Genomic DNA, 22,257 nt, shown 5'->3' with positions numbered 1-22,257 from the left:
GAGCCCCTATCCCAATAACCAATTACTGTTCCGGACTTTTTAGATTGTGGCATCCTACTTGAGTTAAACATTATGTGCTCCATCAAGATCTATTTTCTCCACTTGAAAAATCTCTCTCTTCCTTTTTTGCTTGGCTTGTCTCCTTCTTGTTCTAGAAGGACAGAAAGATGTTTTCCTTTTCGTTTCCAAGGCAAATATCTCCCATCTTTCTATTCACTCTTTTTTGGGGACCATACTCCACTAGGTCTAACCTTCTCCAAGCAATTTTAGGCTCTTCTTTTCTGGTTTCTTTCCTTCTGTTTACACTTGAAAGCCAATATAACATCATGTCTACAAGCACAGACTCTGGAGATGGAATACTTAGATTTGAACCCCAATTCAAACTCAATTCCACTACTTAAGTGCTGCATGAGTTTGAATAAGTCATCTAGCCTTTCCGAGCTTCATTTTCCTATCTATAAATAAACGGGATTGTTTCAAAGGATTAAGTTGAAATAATCTACACAAAGTGCTTAGCAGAATACTTGGCATGTGGTAAGAACGAAATTGTTAGGCATTATGCAAAATGAAGCTCAGTTTTCCCCTATCCTAGAACAACTCTCCCTTTTCCCTGCTATCTCCCGTTACTTTTAATCACAACTGGCTACAAAAATGTGGTCTTTTCCCACCAGCCCCTCTTTACTTAACCACAGCTTTCTCTCCTCACTGCTTGACTAACACAGCTCTCCTGATGGAGCTGAATCTTTCTAGTCCTAGTCCAGGGCTCAATCACCTATACCGTAATGCCTCCTGTCAAGTACATTGGCTGATTCCACTGGCATGTTTCTCCAATCATACATGATCTATCTGGATCTAAAAGATGGATCTTACGTTTGTCATTATGTAGGTTGTCAGAAAAGACAAGATAGGCCTTCAACAGAAAAAGTGACATTTAATTTCTCAAGTGTCATTTCTTGAAGTACTATAATCCAATGCTTCTGACCTGATTTCAAATCATTCTCAATTCACTCCCCCACTCTTGTCAATCTCATCACCCTTCATCTACTCTATGCTCTCCTAAGAAGTTTTAAAGATAAACTATTTCATAATACTCTACAAAAAGTTGAGGACTCTTGAATCAGTGATCATTATAGTATGACTCTTTTTCTGTGGGGTAGGTCTGCATTTGAAACCACTGAACCGCATCATACTTGGGCCATGTAGTCCCCTTTCTTTGAAAATTGAGTTATACAAACCGAGGGCTTCAGAGGGGAGGGGGGTGGGGGAATGGGATAGACTGGTGATGGGTATTAAGGAGAGCACGTATTGCATGGTGCACTGGGTGTTATACGCAAGTAATGAATCATGGAACTTTACATCAGAAACTGGGGATGTACTGTACGGTGACTAACATAATATAATAAAAAAATTTTATTATTCAAAAAATAAATAAATAAACAGATCCATCAAAAAAAAAAAAAAGAAAATTGAGTTACAGCTCCATACACAGCTTTCTTGAAAAAGTGCTGAAATCATTCCGCCGTTTCAGAGAAGTAGAAGGCCCTGCTTCAGGCAGCAGAGAAATCTAATTTTAAAGTCTAATAAGGAAATCTGGGCAGATGAATACCAAGGAGAAGGTGATGTTGATCTAGTCGAGCGCACTGCAGAATTAAAGCTTGATGGGAGACCATTGTGCTTCAGGGACCAGGACCAGCAAAGGTTTAGAGCACGGTGTGAAGATCAATATTGGAAGAATAAAATAATTGAATTAGCAAATCCTCGGGACAAATAGGCTGAAGGGAACAATGGGCAGTACAGCTCCAACTGACTTATGAAAGTTAACAGGAATTAGGGAAGGAAATGGGCCCGTGTCTTTTGGCGTTAGGCCTGCTAACACTATGGCTGACCACGGAATGCACCTTGCTCTAGAAGTGAAATTGACAGTGCCGTTTCACGGTAACCTGAGGCTGGTTATTGCAGATCTAAGAGTGGTCAGCAATCCCAATCCAGGCTCTTGTAATGAAAAGAGCGGTGCGTTCATGTCAGTTTCCTTTGTAGCCACTTACTAGCTGTGTGACTTGGGCAAGGTATTTAAGCTCAGGTCCCCATCTGTAAAATGGGGATGAAAAGAATTCCTATGCTTTGGGGAATGAGATCATGTATGTAAATGCCTAGCACAGTGCCTGGCACATAGTTGGAGCTCAATAATGTCCCTTTCCTTTATTTTTCCTATTATCCCCCAATAATTTTGGTTAGCATCACCACTACCATATTGTAGGGGGAAAAAAAGTAAAATGATAGAAACTGACAGCAATTTTTTTTGCTTCCTGGTTGCAAAAATCAAGAGACTTAGTGAAGAAGTTGAAAGCATTGGCTAAAATGAATTTAAAAATTATCAGTGATTCTATTATGTATACTTTTATTATTTTATTATTTAAGTGATTACACATTGCACCGTTTTTAAAGTTACTTTTTCTATTCTTTATTTTTTACTGAATTACAATTGACATACAATATTACATTAGTTTCAGATACACAACATAGCGATTTGATTTTTTATACATTATAGAATTTTCATCACAATGGGTCTAGTTACCATCTGTCACAGTACAACGTTATTACAGTATTATCGACTATACTTCCCATGCTGTACATTACATCCCTGTGACTTATTTTATAGCTGTAAGTTTGAAGCTCTTAATCCATCCCCTTCACCTATTTTGCCCATCTACCCCTGACACTGTCTTAAACTAGGGTGGTTGAATGTTGGCTGGCTATCCTCTGTTGGAACAGTTCTCATTAAGGGCACATTAAAAAGTGTGATTAAAAATAAAACAAGCCATAAGTGACTCTTAACAATAGAGAACAAACTGAAGGTTGATGGAGGGAGGTGGGTGGGGGGATGGGCTAGATGGGTGATGGGTATTAAAGAGGGCACTTGTGATGAGCACTGGGTGTGGTATGTAAGTGATGAATCACTCAGTGCTACTCCAGAAACCAATATTGCACTGCGTGTTCACTAACAAAATTTAAACAAAAAAAAGGAAAAAGAAAGAAAACAAACTACCCATCACCTCAGCGAACTTGGAGACCAGGAGTTAAATACAGTTTGTAGTAGTAAAGAGTTCCTTCATAGAGCGTCTCCTACTGGTTCTAGCTAGGTGCCTTAGAGATCCCTGTTCTTCACCAAAATTCCTGAATGCCAGATGTTATTATCCATATTTTACAGGTGAGGAATCTGAGATTCGGAGACATTATTCAAGCCGATAGCCAACACTCCCACTCAAGTCTGTGGCCCCAAGTCATACACCTTTTCCGGTGTGCTAGTTTGCCAGGCTAACCTAACAGCAATTGGTTGGTCGGTAGCCTCTCTCCAGTTACTGAGTTCAGCTGAGGTCAAACTCACTTATTCTGGGCCTTTTTTCCCCTTTTTGTAAGATTTTATTTATTTATTTATTTATTTATTTATTTATTTATTTATTTGATGGAGAGAGAGACAGCCAGCGAGAGAGGGAACACAAGCAGGGGGAGTGGGAGAGGAAGAAGCAGGCTCATAGCGGAGGAGCCTGATGTGGGGCTCGATCCCACAATGCCGGGATCACGCCCTGAGCCGAAGGCAGACGCTTAACGACTGCGCCACCCAGGCACCCCTATTCTGGGCTTTTAATTGGTACCACACTTTTGAAGGGACAGTGCCAGATCCATTTTTTTAGGCTAAGAGAGGTGTTCCTTATTAGCAAATCTCAACTATTCCAGGAAGAACATTCAGTAAGAAGGCCTTGTAAAAATATACTATTTACTGAGGTTGAAGTGAGGCATTTTAAGCATTGTGGTATGAATCTTGCCTTTTCTGGGAGGGATTCGTGATGCAACAAAAGTAGGTATGCTGGTTGAATTTACCAGCCAAGTCAGCAAACTTTGCCTAACAATTCCAACTTCCATTCAGTCTCAGACTAAGTGGCCAAGACCACTTGAATAGTATCAGACCTATATTTTCTACATAATAATCACTACTGTTTATTGGGCTCTTGTAAGTACTCAGTATTGTGTTGGATACATAAAGTATGTTACTTATTCCTAGTAATGACCGTGTGAAGTTAATGGATGGGGAAACGGAGGCACAGAGAGGTTCTTGAACTTGCCCCAAACCAGACAGCTTATAGGTGCAAGAGCTAGGATTCATACCTGGTCTTACCCTAGAGCCCAGACTCTAACCATTCTGTTCTGCAGAAACTTGTAAAAGTACAGTGACTTGGCCAAGACCACTTGAATGGTGTCAGACCTACATTTTCTACATAAGTATGTCAAGTTCCAAATCCCATGTTCTTACCACTACAAAATGAACAGGTTGCACAAAGCTTCATAGAACAGCTCAAAATGAAAAATCGGTGGACCTTTTACACCAAAATAAAGAGTAATTGTGGCCTTGTTGATAACACTTAGCCAGACATTTATAAGCAGACTTAATTACACTTGACTTTACACTCCCTTATCCACTAATTCATATTTGTCCTCAGCCAAACAAACCTATCAACTTTCAACTTTGGTTTTCTTAGCCCCATATTTGACTTTCTGTCGTCTCCCACTCCTGGATTTTACTCTCCTTTCATCCTCCATGTCTGTGAGATTGCTCTTCTCTGTCAGACGTACTCCAGACTCTTCCTGACCATTCCATAGGACGAAATCCTTCCCCAAGATTGTATCCGGTAAGACTTTGATTATCCGTAATGCTCGGTTGTTGTATAACATGAGTGTTTAGAGTTCGAAATTTCAAATTAACTCAAAAATTCTGTTTAAAATTGTAAAAGGCTGTGATTTGTTTCAATTCTTTTTTCAAATGTAAATTTTTGATTTCTCAAAGATACAAAAACATTTTTGTTCTCCCTATACCTGAATAAATGTCACTGTTTTTGTGTTTTTAATTTTTTATTATTTTATTTTAATTTTTAATTCCAGTGTAGGTAACATACGGCGTTATACTAGTTTCAGGTGTACAATACAGTGATTCAACAGTTCCATATATTACTCAAGGCTCAAATGTTTCAATTCTTATTTAAAGTCTTTTTAAAGTGTCTAGGGGGACTTTTTCGTCTTAGTAAAAATAATACAGAGTAAAATGAAATTTTTTTTTGATGATTGATGGTCTTTTCACTGATTTAGGATTACCAGAACTCCGATACCCTCATTTGTAACATATGACTTGTAAGAGTATCTATTTCACTGGGTGGTATAAGGATTAAATGAGATAATATATACGAGTGGAACTTTGCCACCAGTATAGTGATCTGCAGCTATATTTTCTTGTTCTCAATAACTTATGCAGGGCTTTTTAAAAAAAAAAAGATTTTATTTTTAAGTAATCTCTACACCCAATGTGGGGCTCAAACTTATAACCCTGAGATCAAGATTCACGCACTCCCCCGACTGAGCCAGCCGGGTGCCCCATTAGGACCATTAATCAAATGAAAGAGGTGAGTCTCTTTTGTCTCTGGACATACCTAACAAATGTTCAACTTTTCTGTATTTGCTTCTTTTGTCATTGCCTCTTCTTTAATTATAGAATGTGGGGAACACCTGAATATTAAGCAATTTGCTTAGTTGAGCTTTTATTGTATAAAGCTGTGGAAGCTTGCTGGTTATAAATGGAGTCACTTTTTGTTGTGGTTTGTGATTTGAATCATTTTCTCAGTATTTTGTCCTGTCTTTGCAAGCTTATCGTACCTAACAACCTTGAGGGGAAAGTCTTTGTCCCGGACTTCCTGATCCCTTTCCTTACTACCTGGCTGGTCTCTCCATACACAGAGAGCCGAAGCCCTCCCCGACACAGGCACTACTGACGCCCACATTCATACATACAAAGCGAATCACCGTGGAGGAAGTGTCCTGACACTGAGAAAACTGACCATTACAGTTCAACATGACCTACTGTGATTGTGTGATTTTTGCTGTTGGTGGTGGTGGTGGTGTGTGTGTGTGTTTGTGTAAATGGCACGTTGGTGTTATGTGGGCACAGGATGTGTTGAGTGTGTGGATGTTTTATATGTGTTGTGTGTGTATTGTCTGCTTCCCTATGTGTGTGCTTCATGCATATATGTGTTGTGTATGCGCGGTGTCTGTTGTGTGGGGTGCGTGTGTTTCGGCGTCGTGTTGGGTGTTTATGTGGTGTCGGTAACGTGCGGCGTCTGCATGGTGAATATGGGGTACGTGTGAGTGGTATTGCTGTAGTTAGTGGTATAATCAGTGTGTGGTGATCTTGTGATGTATAATAAATACATGCTTGGGCGGGGGGTTGGGTGATGGGCATGAAGGAGGGCACTTGTAATGAGCACTGGGTGTTATATACGAGTGATGAATCACTAAACTCTACCTCTGAAACTGATACTACACTATATGTAAACTACCTTGAATTTAAACAAAATCTTGAAAGGAAAAATTTATATATTTTATAAATATATAAATATATATAATATATAAATATATATAATATATAAATATATACAATATATAAATAAATATAAATATAAATATATATATAATCTGCCTTCAGTTTTAGCACAGAACTTCTAAAACCCTCGGACTTCCTAAATGGTGAGAGAGCAAAGGTATTTTTGCTGTTAATGAAGCAACTTTGGAAAAGCATCTAAGTATGGGGGCTGGTTGCCCAGAGGGCCAGCCTTGCATTTAGAGGGTTGAAACTTTCAGTCGCACCCGCAGACCTACAGGGAAGGGAGAAGGGCTGGAGGTTGAATGGATCACCAATGGCCGATGATGTAATCAATGAGGCCTAGGTAAATGAAGCCTCCATAAAAGCCCAGGTGTGGAGAGCTTCCAGGTTGGTGAACATGTAGAGATTTGGGGGTAATGGAGCTCTTGGAGAGAGAATGGAAGCTCTGCGCCCCTTCCCCGAACCTCGTCCCATGCGTTTCTTCCATCTGGCTGTTCCTGGGTTACATTCTATTACCATAAACCGATAATCCGGTAAACAAAATGTTTCTCTCCTTCTGTGAGCAAATGAATGGAACCCAAAGAGGGGGTCGTTGGAACCTCTGATCTGTAGCTGGTCAGTCAGAAACACAGGTAACAAACAACCTGGGCTTGCAACTGACAAATCTTAAGTGTTTGTGTGTGGGGGGAGGGGCAGTCTTGTGGGACTGAGCCCTTAACCTGTTGGACCGGATGCTCTCTCCGCTAAACAGTGTCAGAGTCGAGTGGAATCGTAGAACGCGAGCCGGTGTCTAGACCATTGCTTGTTGGCGGTATGGGGGAAACCGCCCCCCACCCGGTCCGAATCGTAATTGGGTGCGTAACCTAAAGACAGGCTTTCATGTGCTTTACTTTTCTCAGGCTTAGACTCTAAGCTGCCTGGGAACGGGCGTCCTAGCTTTCCCTTCCCTGTAGCATTTTAGCTCCAAGAATAGGTCCGTTGCTTAACAAATACTGGTCAAGCATTACGCTGGCTCTAAATTTCGTTGTGGTGTAGTAATTATTTTTCTGCCCCTTCTCGTTTGAAATCTCTCAGAGGGAGAGTTTAAAATTGGTGTTTTAAGTATAGGCCCATAGCTTCATACTTTCAAGAATAGCCAGAAATCGGCCCCATTTCATACCTTGGGGGTCAGAGGGTCTGCAAAATCATTCCTGAAAGATACATAGTTCCTGTTTGGTTTATGGACTAATTGTACAACATGAAAAATCTTGCTGACCTGACATCTGCGAAGGAAGGGGCATAATGGGGGTGGGGAGCTCGTGTGTGTGCGAGGGGGGTGGTTGAAGGACAGCTTTGGCCAGTAACTAACAACCATGAAGAGCTGTGGGTGTGTTCATTCCCCTGGTACCTAGAACCCACTAGACAGCTTCCTGGGCTTGGTTCTGAATATCGCTCTAGAGCCTGAGCTAAGAGAAAAACAGCACTGGCAGTTGGGTTTGTATGGACGGCTGCAGCCCGCAGGCAAAATAACTCAGTGGCCTGTGGCCTGCCGTCCCAAGAGTAGTAAGTAAGCACCAGAGGAGCCAGAGCTGGAGCCCAAGGGCTGCCACAGGCATGACGTCAAAGTTGAAGGAGGCTATTAGACTTCCGGAGTCTGACCTCTCATTGCTTCCTGCCCTTTAGAAAACTCAAGACCGGGGTTTCTTCCCCATCATTTATCAGATTCATCTGCGTGAGACGGAGAGGCTTGCTTGGAATTCAGATTCTTGGGCCCCACCCAAGATTCTGAATCAGAACCATTGGAATGGGGACCAGAAATCTGATTTTTTCATTTTTTTGGAAGGTGCTCCAGATGGCTCAAGTTTGAGAACCCCTCGTAGCTATCCAGAAGACTCCAGTCACTGAATTCATTGTTATTCTCTCTTGCTTTCATGCATTTGTGCATTCTCTTCTCTACGTTTAGAATTCCCTCCGCCTTTTCCACCATTCATTAAGGTCTGGTAGAAATGTCATCGGGCTTTTAGGAGGCAGTCTTGTTTGGATAACGATGAAAAAAAAGTGAAATAAAATATGCACTGAAATTCGATTCCATTGCAAAGAATTGCAAGCACTTAATGATAATTCATCCCCTCCACCAACCAAGAAAAATGCTAGGGCTACTTATTGCATTGCTGGGCGTATAGTTACGTGCTCCCTCACTAGAGCACAGGCTCCTTCGGGACAATCCCTATGGGGTAGTGGTAATCCCATGAATTGCTCAATGCGTTTGCTAAATGAGCGCTGGACAAGCGATATGAAGAAGAAATGGACATTCAGACTCTCCAACACGTAGTGTGCGACCCTGACTGGGGAAGACCACACAGCAGAATGGATAAGCCTTGGGGGCTTTTAGAGTTAGAGATGCCTAGAATTCAATACAAGTTTTGGTGCTTATGGTCTGTGTGACCTTTGACAATTGCTTAATCTTTCTGTTTTCTCATCTGTAATGTTGGGATAATAATGGTGCCAATCTCATAGGATTCTTATGAGGATGAAGTGAAAAAGCACATATAAAACCCTTCTTTTAGTGTCTGTTTACATAATACATGTTCAATCAATAGTAGCTGTTATTATGTCTGTAATTACTGCTCAGACTTAGAAGGTCTTGACAACCCCGGGGGCCATTAAGCTTGTAGGGCTGCTTGTCCCTGTGGCAGATGTCTCTAGGCTGTGTGTGTGTGTGTGTGCATGTTTTAACGATTTCGCTATCCACTATTTCTTTTATTACAATTAGTCTCCAGCAGTTTTCTCAATTTGTCCTCCCCTCCCGTCCCCTTTCAATGTGCTGCTTCTAATCTTTCTGGAGGTGGAATGCCAGCTAACCACACTTTGAGCTCGTGCATCCACTCATTTACTGAAGACGTTTGTTCAAAATTCTTGATAACACAAAATCTGAACTCCATAGAAGCGAAGTGTTCCGTTTTTTTCTTCTCCATTAAAAAATGGTTTATAAACTTATTGCAAGGTTGTAACAAGAGGGTTATAGTTGGTGGCATTTCCTCTCTCCATATTTTTATATCTTTTTTATAAAATACTTTTCCTCTGATTTTAAAACTGCATTTCTGGATTTGTTTTGCTCTTGTGAGAGCAATTCTTTCCATCAAAGTACTTATTATTATTATTATCATTATTCTTTTATGCAGGATGTGCAGGGTCAACATAATTAGAAACCTTTTCCTAAGGCATTATGTTTCCAAGAGAAAAGATGAGTCACACTGCGTTTTGTGTGATTGCAAGTGACAAAAACATCTAACAAACTTCATTTTCCCAGCAACAGAGAAATATGGACTTGGCTGGGATCACCTATATAAATCAAGTAGAAAAATGATTCTTTACAAAACGCTGATGACTGAACTGCACTTCAGCCATGCTGAAAGGGCATTGTGACCCATATGGGAATCTGCTAGATCCCGCCTTCCCTGGGCACAGTAAATTAGCATATCCTCAGTAAGGAGGCAGCCCCCCATCCAAAGACTGGAACTCACGGTTAATCACAGTGTATGACCAGTCATCTGTACACACCTATGGGTGCTAAAGGCTAACTAGTTCCCTTCCTTATTTGATTACTTTACATATGAGGATTTCAAGACTTAGAGGTTATGTATGATCTTGTCCAAGGTCATACATTTATTTGGTTGAATTTTTAATGTTTAGTTACCATTTATATTTTCCTTTGAATGTCTCTTTAGGTGCTATGCCCTGTTTCCAGTGGGCATTGATATTTATTTCTCTCACTCACTTTTTAGTACTTTTATTTCCAAAATGATAATAGTTTTCAATGATAAAAATCAAGTTTTGAGGGGCGCCTGGGTGGCTCAGTCGTTAAGCGTCTGCCTTCGGCTCAGGGCGTGATCCCGGCGTTCTGGGATCGAGCCCCATATCAGGCTCCTCCGCTGGGCGCCTGCTTCTTCCTCTGCCACTCCCCCTGCTTGTGTTCCCTCTCTCGCTGGCTGTCTCTCTCTGTCAAATAAATAAATAAAATCTTCAAAAAAAATCAAGTTTTGAGAAATAATCACTTGTTTCCTTCAGGTTTTATTACGTACTTGTTGTTTTATACTTTATTTTGTAGCTTACGTATTGTATAGTTTAGTGTTATAAAATGATATTGGGTTGTTTTTTTTAAGAGATTTTATTTATTTGCTTAAGAGAGAGAGAGTGAGCGAGAGCATGCAAGAGAGTACAGGGGATGGAGAGGGAGAAGCAGGCTCCCCACTGAGCAGAGAGCCGGATAAGGGACTCAATCCCAGGACCTTGGTATCATGACCTGAGCTGAAGGCAGATGCTTAACTGACTGAGCCACCCAGGGGCCCCAATAATATTGGGCCCTAGAGTAATATTGTTTTCCAAATAATCACTTGTACCAGGAAATTTATCAAAGAATCCATTTTACTCTTATTTGAAATAACATATTTACCTTACTTTATCTTCTACTAAAATATGTTAAGACTTTCTACTCTGTTCTATTGATCAGATATTCTACTTACAGTACTGTTACAATTTTAATTTCTTCGATTTGTGATGTGTGTTTATCTGATAGAGCAAGTCTTTCCTTACTATTCTTTCTCCAAATTTTCCATTAAGCCCTCTTATTCATTGTTATGAATATCAGTCTCCCTTTGTCCAGTCCCAATAATTGATTTTGTATTTGATTGGAATTGATATACATTAGTTTGCGGAGAATGAACACATTCACAATGTTGGGTACAGAAACTGTTAAGTCTCAATGTATTTGTCTGCTGTTATCTATACAATTACGTACTTACAAAAAGTATATATCTGCACCCCCCCCAAAAAAATCTGGGCAATGTAACTGAATTCTAGTCCACTCGGAATTTATTTTCTTGGCTTTTTAGGCATATAATCCTATCACTCACAAGGAAAGTTAATATTGCCTCCTTTTTTCTATATGTCATTTCTTTTTATGATCTCAATTTCTTCATTTGTAAAATGGAGATAAAATAGTACTTATGGTTAAGATTGCCATGAAAATCAAAAGGGGTAAATCACCTAAAACAAATAACGTCACTGTTTTACACATGGTAAATCCTCTGTAACGTTCTTGTTCTTGTTGATGCTGTTACATGGTTTTTTGGCTACTTGAGGACAAATATTGAAAACATTGGGCTACTCTTTTATGGGGATATTTACAATAGATAAATTGCATTATCTTAAGGAAACATGCCTCTATACCTAGCTTATTTAGAAATCTCAAAATCAGTGATAGGACTTTATTATTTTTTTTATAATGAATTTTTTTTAATTTTTTTAAAGATTTTATTTATTCATTTGACAGAGAGAGAGACAGCCAGCGAGACAGGGAACACAAGCAGGGGGAGTGGGAGAGGAAGAAGCAGGCTCATAGCAGAGGAGCCTGATGTGGGGCTCGATCCCATAACGCTGGGATCACGCCCTGAGCCGAAGGCAGACGCTTAACCGCTGTGCCACCCAGGCGCCCCAGTGATAGGACTTTAAGTCTATCAAATACTTTTGTTTTTCCATCTTTGTTGATACTTACCTGGTTTTTCTCACTTGGCTTTTTAATTTGATGGATGATATTAATCGATTTCCCAATGCTGAAAAATCTTTGGGATGTACATTTCCCTGGGATTGTCATGGTACATTTTGTTTTTAATATACCAATCAATTTGTTTTATCATTATTTTAATTAGGGCTCACCTATATGATGAGTGAGATTCATCTCTTGCTTGCTCTTCTTTGAGCTATTTTTGTCAGGTTTCAGTATCAGGGCTATGTTCTTTTCCAGAAATTATATGGGAAGCTGTTCGTACCTTTCTGTGCTTTGAAACAATTTATGTAAATTGCAAAATATTAGTCTTTGTGTCATTTAAAAGAACATCAGTATATTTCCACAGAGCAGTTATCCTTTCCTTCTGAAAAGTAAATCAGATTATATTCCTTCTCAATTTAAAACGTCTTGATTTTGGCATAAACCCACAAACTCTTGCTATAGCCAATAAGAGCCTACAGGATGTGGCCGTTCCCGCCAATCTCGTTAACATCCTGTCCCACCGTACGCTCCCAGGCTCACTCTGAAAGAAGCTAGTAAGGCTCTAGCTGGGTTCTTCCGGTGTGCCATGCTCCTTCCCTCCACAAGACCTCTGTGCTTGCGGCGACCTTCACCCATAGTGCACTCTGCCCCTCTCTCCCCCAACTGGTCACATTCTGTTCCTTCAGGTCTCGGCTTCAATGAAACATCCTAAGAACGTTATTCTCTGAAAGAGTGTCCCCCAGGTATTCTCCATCATATCATCCTCTGTTCTTCCTTCATAGTAGTGATAGTATTTACAATGATTTCTTTTGTTTATTTATCTATTTATTTATGCCTGTCCTCAATCATTTATTAATTGCCCATCTCCCCAACCTCCATTAGAGTTTGAGATCTAGTTCTGTGGTATGCAATTATGTTTTTCTCATCATAGATCTCTTATAACACAACTTTTTACCATTTGCATTCAAATTTTATAATCTTATCTTTTTGGGGCTCTGTATTTCATTCAATTCAGTGAGCAATGGCAGTCCTCTTAAGAACTCTTTCATATGTGTTATGAATAAATGATAATTCATTTAGGTACGAAATTCCTGGGGCAGAATGTTTCTTCTGTAGAATTCAGTATCTATCGTACAATTATTAACAATGTCTTTTGAGCACATCAAGGAGGACTTCTGAAGTCTGAAATGTCTGATTTTTATTTCTATGTAGAAAATCTTGCACCTACCCGTGCATGCCTCAAATTCTGTAGGCTATTTCTTAATTATTAATTAATTTAAATCAAATATCTGTGAGAAGGTGCGTAGCTGTAGGCCTTTTTTTTCCCCCAAAAAAGTATTTTTTGCTGAGAATTTTGTTCTCTGATATTTATTCAGTTCAGGAAAGTTTCCAGTTATTATAGCTTTTGTTATTATATCTGTTCCATTTATTCTAGTCTTTTGTTTTCGGAATGCCACTTCTCTGTGGTCGAATCTTTTTTTTTTCTCATTGTTTTTGTCTGTCTCTTCCTTGCTGGTGTTGTTTCTTAGTTTGCCCTCCATTTCATTATTTTCTCCCCCTTACTTTCAGTTCTGTTTTGCGCTGGTAGAGTGTGTTTTATTTGTGGTTCGCTAGTTTAGCTTCTTCCGAATCCTTTCCCTACACAACTCCTTTCTAGCTCATCTGTATGTCTTTGTGTAGCATTCTCTTATCCTTACTCATCTTTCTCTGTTCTTATTTCATAAAGACGATGTCTTGTTGAATTCTACATAGAATGCTAAGAAGTTTAATTTTTTTTTCTTTTTCCTAGAACAAATAATTATTGGAATCTGCTCCTTTACTAAATCTTCAAAAACCTCACTTTTTCTTTGTTCTGCAATATCCTTTCCTAGACTCCATAGTAATCACTTATCCTCTTTCCTTCTCTTAGGACAAGGAGAACTCTAGTCTGTCCCAATATTGGAGATACACGGAGGCAACATTTTTCCCCAGATCTTTTCCAACGTACACGTAGATAGAATCTTATTCTCGAGTTAGATTGATATTTCTATTTCCTAGTCCTGTTTACAGTGCTAGCAAGCATTTATCTAACCCAGGGTTTTCCAACTTTGGCACCATTGACACTTTGGGCCAGATAGTTTGTTTGGTTCTTATGGGGAGCTCTCCTCTATATTATAGGATTTTAGCCATATCCCTGGCCTCCGCCACAAGATGCCACTGTGATCATCAAAGATGGTGTCCTCCCCTAGTGTGACCACCAAAAATGTCTTTAGTCATGGACTACTGTCCTCTCAGGGGCCAAAGTTGCCCCTGGATTGAGAACCACTTATCTAAGCAGACTTTGATCTGGGATCACATTTATGTTTCAGTTTTGTCTCCATGCTCATTTCTGACATTGAACTAAAGAGGAACATGGAAAACTCTAAGTTCCAGGGCCCACCAGGGACAGTTACTTTTCCATCTCTTCCTCCAACTGTAGCATTTTCCTTGCTGGGGCTCCTCACGGCCGCCAAGTAGGGTTGTACAGGTCATGCTCTGCACGAAGGCATTTGGTTTAGTGGGGGATGTGATCCAGCATGTACTTCATTCTCCTAGATATGTGGGTTTGAGGCTGGATCCACCAGGAGGGAGCGTCTTTTCAAAATCAAACCACGCTAGTGAACTTGGGTCTATTCCTTGCAGGATGCAGTATGTTACTGCCAGTTCTTATTTCACTTCACGCTTTCTGCCGCGCTGTTTTCTTGAGTTACAGGCCCTGACTGAATTTCAAAGGTAAGCACTGATACAAGAGTCTAGAAGTATCTTGGTGACCTTTAAAAAAACACCTGCATTTCATCGGTTGGGCTGCCTTTTTTTTCGGAATGATATGTACCCCAGGGGCCAGACAGTGTGGGAGGGATGACACCTCTCCCCAGCGCTACAGAACAACAGGTGTTCTTCATTTCTACTTGCAAAGCATATGCCAACTTCCAATTGTGATTGCCAATTTCATTCTGTATGTCCTATAATTAGAGAAAAACTGTTCCAGGTTCTGGCAATTGCTTGCTTGTCAGTCATTTCTTTCTCTTTTGGCCTTGTTACTTTTTTCTTGTCTTTTTTCCTGTCTTTAAAGGTATTATTGGAAAGTGGGCAAGTGGGAAACAGGAACTGCTAGCTTGCATCAGTTTAAACCTGAAGTTCTGAATCAGCCTTTCAACTTGGAAGACAGTTAAACTTTCAATCAAACACATACTTTTAAGGTATTTATCCTGTGGTGAGGGACGTTAAAAGATGGAGACATGTCCCTGCCCTTGAGGAGTTTATAATCTCACCGGGGCAAGGTGAGCATACAAGGGAAAGGAAAAGGGCAAAGTAAGATAAATGTCATTTAAGAATTACAGGCAGAACATTCTGGGGTTTAAAGGTGGAGCAGTCTTCTCTATCTCAAGCAGGAAATGTTTCCTAGAAGAAATGATATTTGACCTGATTTTTTAAAGATGAGTTGTGACATCTCAAAACAGGAAAATACTCATTATAGGCAGAGCTAACAGCATGGAAAGAAACACAGTAAGTTAGCGCCTGCCTCTCCCATTCCTGCTTAGCTGGAGATGCTAAACGCTTTTGGCCTGTGAGCTTAGACCCACCCATTTTTTATACCAAACCTGACCAGTCAACCAGGTGTTTTCACGATCATATTCATTATCCAGATGTATAATTCTGGCAATGAACAACTATGATACTCCTGGGTGACTGAGCTGTAGCCTTCCCCCGTAATGATATCTTTGGCCAGATCAATATCACATGACTTCTGTCTTGATTCCTTAATTTGTACACCAGGGCTCTTCTGGAGCTCCTAGACTAACTGAGAGGGTTCTAGATTCCCCAGAGGGTCCTAGATTCTCTTGATAGTTCCATTTTGTTTGAGGCTAGGTCCTGACGACCTTTCCCCTTTCTACTAGCTATCATCCTTCTCCTATTGGATAAAAATGGAACTAAGATGATGCTACCTATCTGATTCGGAGCACCACTGAAACTTACGAAGTCACACTATGCTATGATAAACCCACATCTGTCCCCTTGACTAGTTATACCAGTCTGTGTCAAGCCCAATTCTACCCATCTTTTTTACACTGAGTTTTATACAGCAGACCACTTAATTTATTTCTTTTTTTCCCTTGGAGCTAGTCTATCAGTAGGATAAATCCTGTTAGCTTCGTTATGACCCTTCTTAAACTGGCTGACATAAGTTACCCTGATAGAATGTAGGAAAGACAGGACACCAAAGGATTTTTTTCCAGCTTTCCCTAAGTGTGGACTGAGGAAGAAAAAATCAACTCTTTTTTTTTTTTTGGTCTGAAGGACTTGGTGATAGGTAGTGTAATCACTAAAATGATCACAATGGAAGGTTTGATAATAACATATTGATCACATTTTATTTCCTTGTTTATAAGCTTCAGACTGAAATTTTGTGACTATTTTATTGAAATTTTCAAACTTAAAACGAAATAGAGAGAATAGTGTAACAAACCCTCACATGAATCATTTAGCTTCCACAACGATCAATTCATGACTGATCGTGTGTCATCCACACCCAGCCACAGAGTTAGCATTATTTTAAAGCAAATTTCAGATATATATTATTTAATTTGAAAACATTTTGGGATCTATCTCTAAAAGTTAAGGGCCCTTTAAAAATTATTCCTAAAAATAAATGAGAATAATTCTTTAATATCCTCAAATATTTATTTCTCAATAATTACCTTTTCATGGTTTGTTTAAATAGGAATCCAAATATAATCTCGAGATTCTCAGATAACTAGTTTTTCTCCAGAAATTTTTCTTGAGGAAACAATTTTTGTCTGTGGAAATTTCCACAGTTTGGTTTCACTGTCTGCGTCCCCATGGCACCATGAACATATTTCTCAATCCCTCATATTGTCTATAAATTGAACATTATATGGAGAGTCTTGATCAGATACTCAAATTTTTATTTAACTCAATTTTTTTGGCAAGACTGCATCGTAGATGATACAGACAATTCAACAGGGGTTTCCTAACGGCGATATTCTCATTCAATCATACTTTCTTCATTTACAAGCTGAAATACTTTCCCAATGACAAACTCCCCCTAATCTGTTATTATCATGAGGTACAGGTCATATAGGGAAAACATGAGAAATGATTATTCCTCCTCATTTACCAGTTTCCAGTATAATGGATTTCTTTCTTGGCATCTTCCAAAAGTAAGTCAGGATTCTTTTAGTATCATGATTAAGTTATGGATATCAACATATTTAAAGTATTTAAATTTATTGCAGCTTGTATCATTATTGATACTCAGATGATCCCATCTGAAGCCATTCAGAGTGAATCCAGATTTGTTCTTGAGTCCTTTTGACATGACTGCAGAAGCTTTTGATGGTTTTCTTGTTGTATGATACTGAAACAAGTTCTAGGCTCATTTTCTACATTTTGCACACCAGTGCTGAAATCAGCCATTTCTCCAAAGAGTTCTTCGTGGTTCCTTTGAAGCAGGAAGTCAAAACAATGGTTTGGGCACTAGGGGTGTTTACTGCTACTGGGATGGTCATTGTTTCTAGTACCTTTTAGTAATCAGAGCTAGAGAATGTGTGTTGTTTATGTTTATTTTCAGGGTAAAGAATATTGCAAGTTTATACCAATACTTCCATTGCTTACTTAACCTTATTAATTTTACCTATGTATCTCTTTTTTTTAAAGATTTTATTTATTTATTCGACAGAGATGGAGACAGCCAGCGAGAGAGGGAACACAAGCAGGGGGAGTGGGAGAGGAAGAAGCAGGCTCATAGCGGAGGAGCCTGATGTGGGGCTCGATCCCATAACGCCGGGATCACGCCCTGAGCTGAAGGCAGACGCCCAACTGCTGTGCCACCCAGGCGCCCCCTATGTATCTCTTTTGAACCACATTGAAAATCATACTTCTCAGTGACCACAATAAAATTGCCCATTTGCTTCAACCTCAGAATAACAACATAAAACTACTAATGATGACATGATTACTGGGGGGAAAACCGTAAAGATACTTCTTGCAGTCATTTGTACCTGCAGGACCTATCCCAGTAACTCGGTGCCACTGAATTACCCTGACTTAAAGGCATTTGGAATTGCTCCTCTTTCTACGGTTATGTCATCAATGAGATCCATGGCAAGGTTGATTTGTTTCAGTTGCTTTCCATCTTTTTAGGGACTGCTTTTCTGAAGGGAATTTTGTTTTCTAATCATAGAAAATATTTACATGCTTTTGGAGCCAAAGCTACCAAACAAGGTATATTCAAAAACAAGGTCTATTCTACTAAGTAAATCTAAAAAACAAGAGGGCTTGTGTCTATCTCCGCTCATTTCCCTCCATTCCCTCCCTTCCATCGGTAACTGTTATTTTGTTATTTTATACTTTATCGTTTCATCCTTAATAAAATGCCTTTTAGATACATAATAATATGCAGCCTTTGGTCTACCTTGCTACTTTTTATTTAACAATATATCTTGATGATTACTTGGTAAAAGGCTGTACAGATATTTTTTCATCCCTGTTGAAAACTACGTGGCGTACGGTACATAGTGCTTCTATTTGTAGATGTACCGCAGTCTGTCTTTCATTCAGTCTTCTATCGGAATCGTTGGGTCGGTTACCGGTCTCTGGCTGTTACAAAGAGTGCTGCAGAAAACAGTATTGTGCACACATTTTTCCATATTTTTGCCAGTGAATCACTGAGATCAATTCCTACAAGTGAGATTCCTGGGTCAAAAGCTAAATACATACCATAATTTCCCTATATAGTCCCCAATTTCCCTCCACTGAGATGACAGTATTTTGCCTTCTCAGCAGCAATGATTTAGATGTTTCTTTCCCCATGGCCTCACCAACAAAAAGCATACTGTTAAACTTGGAGATTTTTCTCATCCCAGTAGGTGAAAATGGTGTCTTAGTGCAGTTTTAATTTGAATGTTGAGACTGAAATTTAAAATGCGACTTTATTCCATTTGATGTGTGCGTTGATGGGTAACTATTTTGTGTTGGGTGTAGTTCTTTTTTTTTTAAGATTTTATTTATTTATTTGACAGAGAGAGACAGCCAGCGAGAGAGGGAACACAAGCAGGGGGAGTGGGAGAGGAAGAAGCAGGCTCCCAGCAGAGGAGCCTGATGTGGGGCTCGATCCCAGAATGCTGGGATCACGCCCTGAGCCGAAGGCAGATGCTTAACGACTGAGCCACCCAGGCGCCCCTGGGTGTAGTTCTATACCTAAAGATTCAGAGATGAATTAGACCCAGTTATTGCTCTCAAGAAATACACAGTCCAACGGGAAAAATGTAAAATCAACTATATCAGTAGGGCATGATGAATGCTCAAAAAAAGCATGCACAGAGTCTTAAGGGAATATAAAAGAAGAAAATAGGGAGGGAGGAAAAACCAACCTAGAGGAGTGAAGAGAAGTCTTTAGGAAACTGTAAGGTGGAGAGATGCCCAAAGTTAGGCAAATCATAGGGAGCAGTTACATTTAGGAGAATCGTAAACAGAAATACACTAAGAAATCTGAGTTCTCGTGCCCCCATGTCTCAGGACTATTAATTGTGACTTTGATAAGTAATTTCTTTTCTTTTTTATGAAGTTTAGTTTGCACATATGTAAAATGAGAGGATGGGCCCTCTGATTTCTAAGGCCCCTTTCATCCTTACGAAGGCTCTAGCTTTCTTCTCCCTGTCCGCTGGCTTCACTCTCCACGCTCAGTGAAGTGACGGACAAATGAAAATAAGTCATTAACACAGTGGAGTTAATTTACATACAGTGATCTCAGTTGTCAAGAAAGGATTATGAAGGTGAAACGTTGGTCAGATGAATAAGAGTTAGAGATACGGGGCAAAGGTAACCGATTTAACGGGGGGCCAACATGCATTGCGATGTGATAAGAGCTCATATAGATGTGATTGCATATAAAGGCAGTAAAACTTCGGGTCAAAACTGAAAATATGATTATTTGGGAAGCTGAGGAGTTAGCATACATTCTTAAGGGTCAGTTGTGCAGGTGGCAAAATACAAGATTGTGGCGGGCACATCAGCTATGGTAAAAAAAAATTGCAGTAATGGTAAGATTCTGGAAACAAAATGATAGCTTGCAAAAGCATTCCCATAGTTAGCAGGTCATCACACCCCCTTTTTTTTTTTTTTTTTTTAGGTGACATACCTCTAAGGCCGATGAGGTATACTAAATGCCCTTCATCTTCAGAGAAAGACATTTGAACTTCTCATTGACGGAAACAGTCCCAGTACATCAAACAGAACTTAGTCCAATAATCAAAGGATGTAATTAGTGAGATGGTATTTTCATTTTCCAGCTGGGATAGCTTTCTATAGTCTGGGTAAATGTAAACCTTCTTTGAAATGTGTTCTTTGTGAATAAAATCCCCAAAAAGCCTTTCAGGGACCCTCATTTATATAGATACAAAATAATCTTTTTAAAATAGGTGACCCATTTTTTTTCCCACGCACCGTTCATAAGCAAATACGTAATAAGACTTGACTACAGTTGAATGGGAAAAGTTTTGTTTGATTCTGCACAGGAGACCAGAACAGACAGTAGCTTAAATATTCACAGAGAAATGTCAGTTCGTAGATCAGGGGCACACTGGGAATTATGTGGAAGGAAAAATCTGCATACATCATTTATGGCGATGGGGAAGATGCACAGTTCTGCCTAGAAAATTCTCAGTAGTGTTTGTTTCATAACCGGATCCATATTCGTTCTATGGAAAAATAAATGTACAGTGGCTATTCCGAGCTCTAGTTTTCATTGTCATGTAACTTTCGAGGTGATGGCTGCTTTTCTTTTTTTTTCTTTTTTTTTTTCCAGTTAAAAGCCAGAATGGAAATGAGTATAGAGCAGCAGATTAGTATAGACTCAGCAGATAAAGCTTCTGTGTGTGGCGCAAGTATCTGATTTGTACATGAAAGTAAATAAGGCGGAAATACCCACCTTCGTTTTGGACGTTCTATTTGAGACACTCAGAACAGATGTCATGACACACAGTCCATTGGGGAGGCACACTGGCAGCTCTGCTCCTGTCTGACCCGCTTTGCAGAGCTGTATGTCTTGACAGCCTTCCCCTCTAGGTTCAGGCTCAACCCAGAGCCTGAGGGGTTGATCAAGGCAGGAAGAAATTTAAAAGCTGCCACAGAGGGGGTGGGATGAGGAGAACTCCGTTTTGAGCAGAGCTTGAAATGATTGTGTCTCGTGATCTGACACTGAGTGGTTTATAATAATCACTGTTCTGTGTCTACATTTCTTTCACTTCCCTGACTCTTCATCATTGTCAGCACGGTCCAGCTCTGACCCAAATCTATGAGACCCTGTACTGATCACTTAATTTTTTTTAAAGATTGTATTTATTTATTTAATAGAGAACAGCAGAGGGACAGGGAGAAGCAGGCCCCCCGCTGAGCAGGGAGCCCGATGCGGGGCTCGATCCCAGGACCCCGGGATCATGACCCTGAACCAAAGGCAGATGCTTAACTGACTGAGCCATTCAGGTGTCCCTGATCACTTAATTTTTTAAAAAATTCACAGGTAATAATGATTTTTTTAATATAAAAGCTTTATTGAGATGTAATTCATATACTGTATAATTTACCAATTTTAAGTATACCATTCAATGGTTTTTAAGTGTATTTGCCAAGTTGCGGTTACCTAGTTTCAACCTCAGTGCTCTCCTCTGTCCATGGAGTTAATAAAACGTGAACCTCCTATGTCACAGTTGTCTTGGGAGAATAGAGTGAGACGATGCAACTAATATTTGATAAAGCAGGAAAAAACATCCAGTGGAAAAATGACAGTCTCTTCAATAAATGGTGCTGGGAAAATTGGACAGCTACATGCAAAAGAATGAAACTTGACCACTCTCTCACACCATACACAAAGATAAACTCCAAATGGATGAAAGACCTCGATGTGAGACAGGAATCCATCAAAATCCTAGAGGAGAACATAGGCAGCAACCTCTACAACATCGGCCAAAGCAACCTTTTTCATGATACATCTCCAAAGGCAAGAGAAACAAAAGATCAAATGAGCTTGTGGGACTTCATCAAGATCAAAAGCTTCTGCACAGCCAAGGAAACAGTTAAAAAAAACTAACAGGCAGCCCCCGGAATGGGAGAATATATTTGCAAATGATGCTACAGATAAAAGACTGGTATCCAAGATCTACAAAGAATTTCTCAAACTCAATACGCGAGAAACAAATAAACAAATCATAAAATGGGCAGAAGATATGAACAGACACTTTTCCAATGATGACATACAAATGGCTAACAG

This window comes from Ursus americanus, chromosome X (genome assembly GCF_024610735.1).
Source record: "Ursus americanus isolate L20-20 chromosome X, mUrsAme1.1.p, whole genome shotgun sequence".
NCBI lineage: Eukaryota > Metazoa > Chordata > Mammalia > Carnivora > Ursidae > Ursus > Ursus americanus.
Note: the sequence above shows the minus strand (reverse complement) of the source record.